The sequence below is a fragment of the Schistocerca piceifrons genome, chromosome 3, assembly GCF_021461385.2.
Source record: "Schistocerca piceifrons isolate TAMUIC-IGC-003096 chromosome 3, iqSchPice1.1, whole genome shotgun sequence".
In the NCBI taxonomy this organism is placed as follows: Eukaryota; Metazoa; Arthropoda; class Insecta; order Orthoptera; family Acrididae; genus Schistocerca; species Schistocerca piceifrons.
In genome coordinates this window covers 374,470,565-374,477,362 of record NC_060140.1, presented here as the reverse complement: position 1 = coordinate 374,477,362, position 6,798 = coordinate 374,470,565, and positions in this window count along the sequence as shown.

Here is a 6,798-nt window from a genome sequence, read left to right as displayed (position 1 = left end):
CACAAGGAGTATGTAGATGCAACCAAGGAAGTGATGAAGTTGCAAAAGACAGAACTAAGAGCTGAAATAGATCAGAGGTTGAAAGCAGTGGAGGAAAAACCATGGATTAACACCATTAGCAACACTGAAAAGTAAAGAGAACATTCAGTCTCCAGCTATCAGGTGTGAACAGACAGGACAGATAATCAAAAAATCTATCCGCACTTGAACCCTAACATGTCAGGTGACATAGATTACAACTATAACATGCAGCAGGTGCTGCCAACTTCTGTGCCTGCTGTACAGATGTAAGTGAAGGAATCCAGTGATTTTCATAAGATCCTTCTGGAATGCTTTGCCAAGGAAATGGGTCGGAGCGCAGAAGATACACAAGTTCTGACCCATCACAGTACTAGAGACATTGAGGCATGAAGCAATTAACCCAGTACCATGCAGCAGTAAACACAGAGGTCTCAGAAGATACCTCAGGAAGTACCTAAATAAATTCCATTACTGGAAAAATCTAATATCACATCTAGATGTCCTAAAAAATTTGAAAATCCTACTGCCAGCTAACATACATGAGAAATTACTCACCACTCCTGAGCATGATATAGAGAATTTTGTCTCAGTTCCCAATTTCATTGATCTTATCTATGAAGAGAGACCTGTGCAAGGACAAAGTGACAGCACACAGACAGACCCCATATGAACTAATGAACAACATGGCAGGAATGGCAATAACCATTAACATGGTTAGCAGCTCTATCCCCTTTGTAACAATACCAGCAGAATCCAGTCTGTTAATGGAAAGGAACCAAAATTCAAGTGAGGATATAAAAATAACCAAGGACAGAGCTTCAATTGGTCAGGATTTAATGGTCAGAGATGTTATAGTCAGCAAGCGTACAATGAGTTACCAACATGAGGCAATGACCCAAACAGCAACTGGCGAGGGCAGAATGCAACTGGGTGACAAAATAATCTGCCACTGTCTGACTATAACCAGTACAATCAAAGTTACATTTCGAACAGCCACCAGGAACAACAAAATTTTGAATCAAAAGCCATGCAAGATACTAACTGGCGAAACCAGACACATAATGTGCACATAGTTGATGTTTACCCTGATGAGGTGGTCAGTGCTCAGGGTCATTCAGACAACTTGAACCAGTCTTGATAGGTCCCTGTTTGGTGACAGTAATAGGGGTTAGTTCAGGGAACTAGTGAAAAGCTGTTTTCATAGATATGACAACCATGGTGATGTCAAATATGACCACTGTGAGGCAGTTATTACCAACTATGTATATGGAAGTGAAGAAACAGTACAGGCAGTACCCAATGCACAAATATTTAGTTTAAGTATACCCATAGTACTGGACACTGGAGCTACCACAAATATAATTTCACAGGGTCTGTTTGATCAATTATGAACAGGACACATATCCATGATTCCAGCTCAAAATTTTAAAATCCAAACAGCTGTAGAGTGTACGTCTAAAAGCATAAAATTTCAGGCATGGGTTCCTTTTAAAATTGATGTATTCCTTTTGCAATGCATTTTTCTTGTAGTTAAAATGCTAATAGTAAACTGCCATATTGGCATGGGCATCTTTAGGAAGTATCAAGCACAAATTGACATTGCTAAATGTAAGTGTCACTTCACTGTGAATGACCAACAATATTCAGTAGATCTGGTCAAATCAAACGCCAGAGAAAGAAAACACAGGGATGACTTTTGAATACAATTCTACCATCATATTTGTAAACACACAGAGAACTGAGGAATCATAGGAAGAGGATAGGCCCCATGATCATGCATGTCAAGGTGAGTGAGTCAATGTGTCTTATAGAAGAACAAAATGAAGAACTGCAAGAGCTTTTAATATTTTATGCTCATGTTTTTGAACCACACCATGGCATAATCAAAGGATACAAATATAAAACTGAATGTGCCCTCATGAAACTGTCTGCTTTTTGTCTTATCCCATTCCATGTACTGAGGAGGCTGTGAGGAAAGACAGCAATAGTATTCTAAACTGGGAAATAATACAACCATCCTTACCTCGATACTGTAGCCAAATTTTGGCCATCAGGAAATCAGTTGGTAGTGCCCCCCTCATGCTAATGTATGTGCCTGTCAGGATGTGGTCTGATAACTTGGAAGAACAACTTCTAAAATTCCATAACTCTACGAACCTCACTATAATAGCTCTGTGACCCTCATAATGGCAATTTGCACTACATGAAGATAACTGTAAGTACACTGCCTTTGCATGTGGGGGTAGAAGCTAGGGGTTCTACGTTCTCCCTTTTGGTTTAAACATCAGTGCAGGTGTATTTATTTCTGCTTTATATCAAGTCTTAGAATGTGAATTGTTAAGTAGAGTAACTTTGTGTGCTGATAATTTACTAATTGCTACCCCCATATGGTCAGAACACTTAAGGCTCTTGGCTCAAGTCTCATATAGGTTTTCAGAATATGGACTCACATCCAAGCTAATGAAATCACATTTCAGTAAGGAAAGGGTTAAATTCCTTGGACATGTAACATCACCTCAAGGCAAACTTCCAGGCAAAAGGAGCTTCATGCAATCAGACAATGTCCTCAAAATAAGAAACAGTTGAAGGGATATCGCGGATTAATATATTTCTTCAGAAAATTTTTACCACAGCAGCTTTTGAATACTGATGCTCCATTGAATCTTCTACAGAAGAACTATCCCTGGTTATGGACCAAGCAATGCCAAACTGATTTTGACAATATTCAAAAAGCTCTTTTGAATGCCAACATCTTACATCATCCCAACATGACCAAGGTTTTTGTCTGTGTACAGACGCATCCTCCCAAGGGCTGGGCACTTGTTTATTCAAAATTAGTGATACAAATGGGGAGCTTATTCCCAAGGTAATTAGTTTTGCTATTAGGACCCTACCTGAACCTGAACAAGCATGTTCCATAACTGAATTGTAACCTCTTGCAGTAATATGGACTTTCAAAAGTTTGAACACTACCTGTGAGGAAAGCATACTAAGGTGTTCAAATGGTTCAAATGGCTGTGAGCACTATGGGACTTAACATCGAAGGTCATCAGTCCCCTAGAACTTAGAACTACTTAAACCAAACTAACCTAAGGACATCACACACATCCATGCCCAAGGCAGGATTCAAACCTGCGACCATAGCAGTCGTGCGGTTCTGGACTGAAGCGCCTAGAGCTGTTCGGCCACTGCGGCTGGCACTAAGGTGTATTGTGACCATCAGTCTCCGCCCTTCCTTCTTATTTGCAAACTCTTACACAGGAGTTTTGCTAGGTGATGTTTGTATTTACAGGAATTTGGTTTTGAAATTGTGCATATCACAGGTAATAAAAACATAATTGCTGAAGCCTTGTCAAGGCATCCACAAGGTCTAGACAAATTCTTGAAATTCATGGAGACCACTTCAGAAATCAGGATTTTGTTCATGAAAGATAAAACAGCCATACTACGTTAGGACATCTAAAAGCATGGAGCAACTAATGCAGAATGATCCCAGAGGGCAAAATGTATGGCAGAAACTCTTGCAGAGCAACAATGGCAGGCTGAAAACTTTCTTTTATGATTTACGAACGTGTATTGTTTCACCAGCACCACCCAGAGCAGAGCCAGTGGTGTGTTTCTTTACCAGAGGATCACAATACTGACATTATATTACACCCTCACAATGTTTAGGACACTGTGGCATCTCCAAGTGCCTTAGTAAGATAAGCAATTATTGTTACTACGCAAATTTAAGATGAAAATTTCTGCAGGTAATAAAGAAATGTGTTGTGTGTCAAAAGGAAAAGCATACTGATAGTCAAAACTAATTGCACTACTCCAAATATTGCCTAAAAGGCCCTTGGAGATGCCCTTGGATGCAGCTGGACCATATCAACAAGGAAAAGGAGGTATAAAATATTTTGTTGCTCTATACAATGTTTTCTCCAAGTATGTCAAATTGAATGCTGTGTGGTTAGTGACTGGGAGCACCATCATCAGAAGAATTTCAATGGATTGTCGATCCAGATTAGGCATGCTAGAAATACTTACAATGGACAATGTGTCATACTATGCAGGCAACTGTTAGGAAGAGTTCATGAACACACACAACATTCAACAAACAATGGAAAATCCAGGATGGAATGTAACAACACCAGAGAAGGAAAGCTGCTATATATATATATATATATATCTGTGTGTGTGTGTGTGTGTGTGTGTGTGTGTGTGTGTGTGTCTATACTGCTGACAAAGGCCTTAATGCTGAAAGCTTTAATTGTGTGAATCTTTTTATTGTGCCTATCACAACTCAGCATCTCCACTATATGGCGAGTAGCAACTTTCCTTCTCTGGTATTGTTACACACCATTAAACATATACTTGTATCCAGGTTTCACCACGAAACAAGTTCCATAGGGAGAATACTCAAGAAATTTAACAGATTTATCCAGACTTACAGCCCTCAAAAACACATACAGTGGATCAGGTACATTACCCCATTCTAACAAGTTGTTAACAATCTCACACATAGCTCAACCAGCTTTACACCTGTGGAATTACTGTTCAACAAAAGACAAGTAGACAGTTGGAGAAAACCTGTATCCAAGGTCCCTAGGAAGGAAATATTGCTTGAGGAGAAAACACATCAGGCACTGGTTAGCATTTAAGATGAAGCAGAATACAGAAAACGATTGTATGATAAGAAATTAGGATGCATGGTAGAGTACAATGTAGTACAACAAGTACTCCTCAGGACTCATCCAAAATTGGCAAAGTATGGTAAGTTGAATAGCAAGTGGCAACTGCTGTACACATGTTTATCAAAAACTCTTCACCTCAGAGCTTATAGGCTAATATACTTCAACACTGGTAAGGAAAAAGGCATCTACCAACACAAAGATTCATGTGAATTTGTGCAGTAAACAAAATTTGACACTGATCAAGCATGGCTGGAAGCAACGTATATATGTGTATATAAGAGATGACATCCTTTCCATTTGAATACACTGTTTATGATTCAAGTTAATATTATGGAAAGATTTCATTTTGCCTGTTTCATGTGTGTTGCCTTATCAGGATGTAAGTTTTAGTTATATATGATATTCATTGTATGTTTATTAGCCACAGAAGCTCAGGAAACATTACCCTCCCCGAGCATGACAAATTATTTAATTTGACATTGTACTATTTAAACATGCAGTAGGCATGTGATTGAGGCACAGCACATGGAAATGGCAAAGTGGAGTAAGGATAGAACTGTGCATGTACAGTAGCTAGCTTCAGAGTTGACAACTTCCGCGCATGTGCACAGCACAGCATAAGCAAATGGAACACTGCCAGATGCTGATCGTAGCTTAGTAAAGAAACGCCAAGCCATCTACGAGGGCTATTCAGAAAGTAGGGAACATTTCTGTCTGATGCTGCTAGGCACGCGCTGATCACTTATATTTTGATATGTGTGCACTTGGCAGATCAGTCGGCATCCATCCATGACAGTGGAAACATCTCTGAGCAGCTGGTTTTTTTTTATATTCAAATTTGAAATGCGTGCTGCAATTGAAAATCCCGCCAGCTGTGAGGTGCGGTCTGTGATACAATTTTTGTTGGCAAAAAACCTAAAACCCATGGAAATGTGTTGTGAACTGTGCAAAGTATACGGAAACAATGTAATGAGTGAATGTTCCATCTGGAAATGGTGCATTCCGTATAAAAATGGCTGAACCAACATTCATGATGTAGAGAAGAGTGGATGCCCGAGCATTGTGACTGATGATCTTGTCGCTAAAGTTGATGAAATGATTCATCAAAACCGTCACTTCACAATAACGAAGCTTTCACTTTCTTTTCCACATGTTTCATGGACTTTGTTGTCTGAAAGTGTCACTCAAAGGCTAGGCTACCACAAATTTTATGCATGATGTGTGCCCAAAATCCTTACAGAGCACCATAAAGAACAGCAAATGGGGGCAACATTGACTTTTCTGAAGGCCTCGCACAAACACAATGATTCATTACTGGATTGAATCATAACCAGTGACGAGACTTGGGTGAAACATGTCAATTGTGAGAGAAAATTACAGTCCATGGAGTGAGGGCACACAGGGTCCCCCCAAAAACCAAAAAAATGTTTGGAAACCTGGTCAGCAAGGAAGTTGATGGCGACAGTGTTTTGGGATAGGCAAGGTGTGCTTCGTACTGATTTTCTCGAATGTGGAGCAACCATAAATTCTGACCGGTACTGTCAAACTTCGCACAACCTTAGAAGAGCAGTTCAAAACAAATGCTGAGGAAATCTGATATCCAAAATTTTGTTTTTGCATGACAATGCCCAACTACACATTGCAAACCACACTAAAGAACTCCTTAATGCATTCAAATGGGGAAATTTTCCCTCATCCATGCTACAGCCCCGATCTTGCACCAAGTGACTTTCACTTGTCTCCCAAGATGAAGAACTGGCTTGCAACACAGTGCTTTGATGACAATGTGAAACTCCAGGTGGGTGTGACTCACTGGCTTAAGTCTCAGGCAGCAGGATTTTATGACAAAGGTCTTTCAAAGCTTGTCCACTGCTATGATAAGTGCCTCATTGTGTTTGGTGAATATATGGAAAAGTAGTATGTCAGTCACTCTTTCAGATGTATATAATAAAATGCATTTCTTGTACTATTTTTTTTCTTTAATGCCAAAACGTTCCCTACTTTCTGAACACCCCTTGTATATTTAGAGTAAATTGTATGATGTGAGTTTACTACTAAGTAAATAAAAAATCTACACTACAGAACTAAACTATGATAA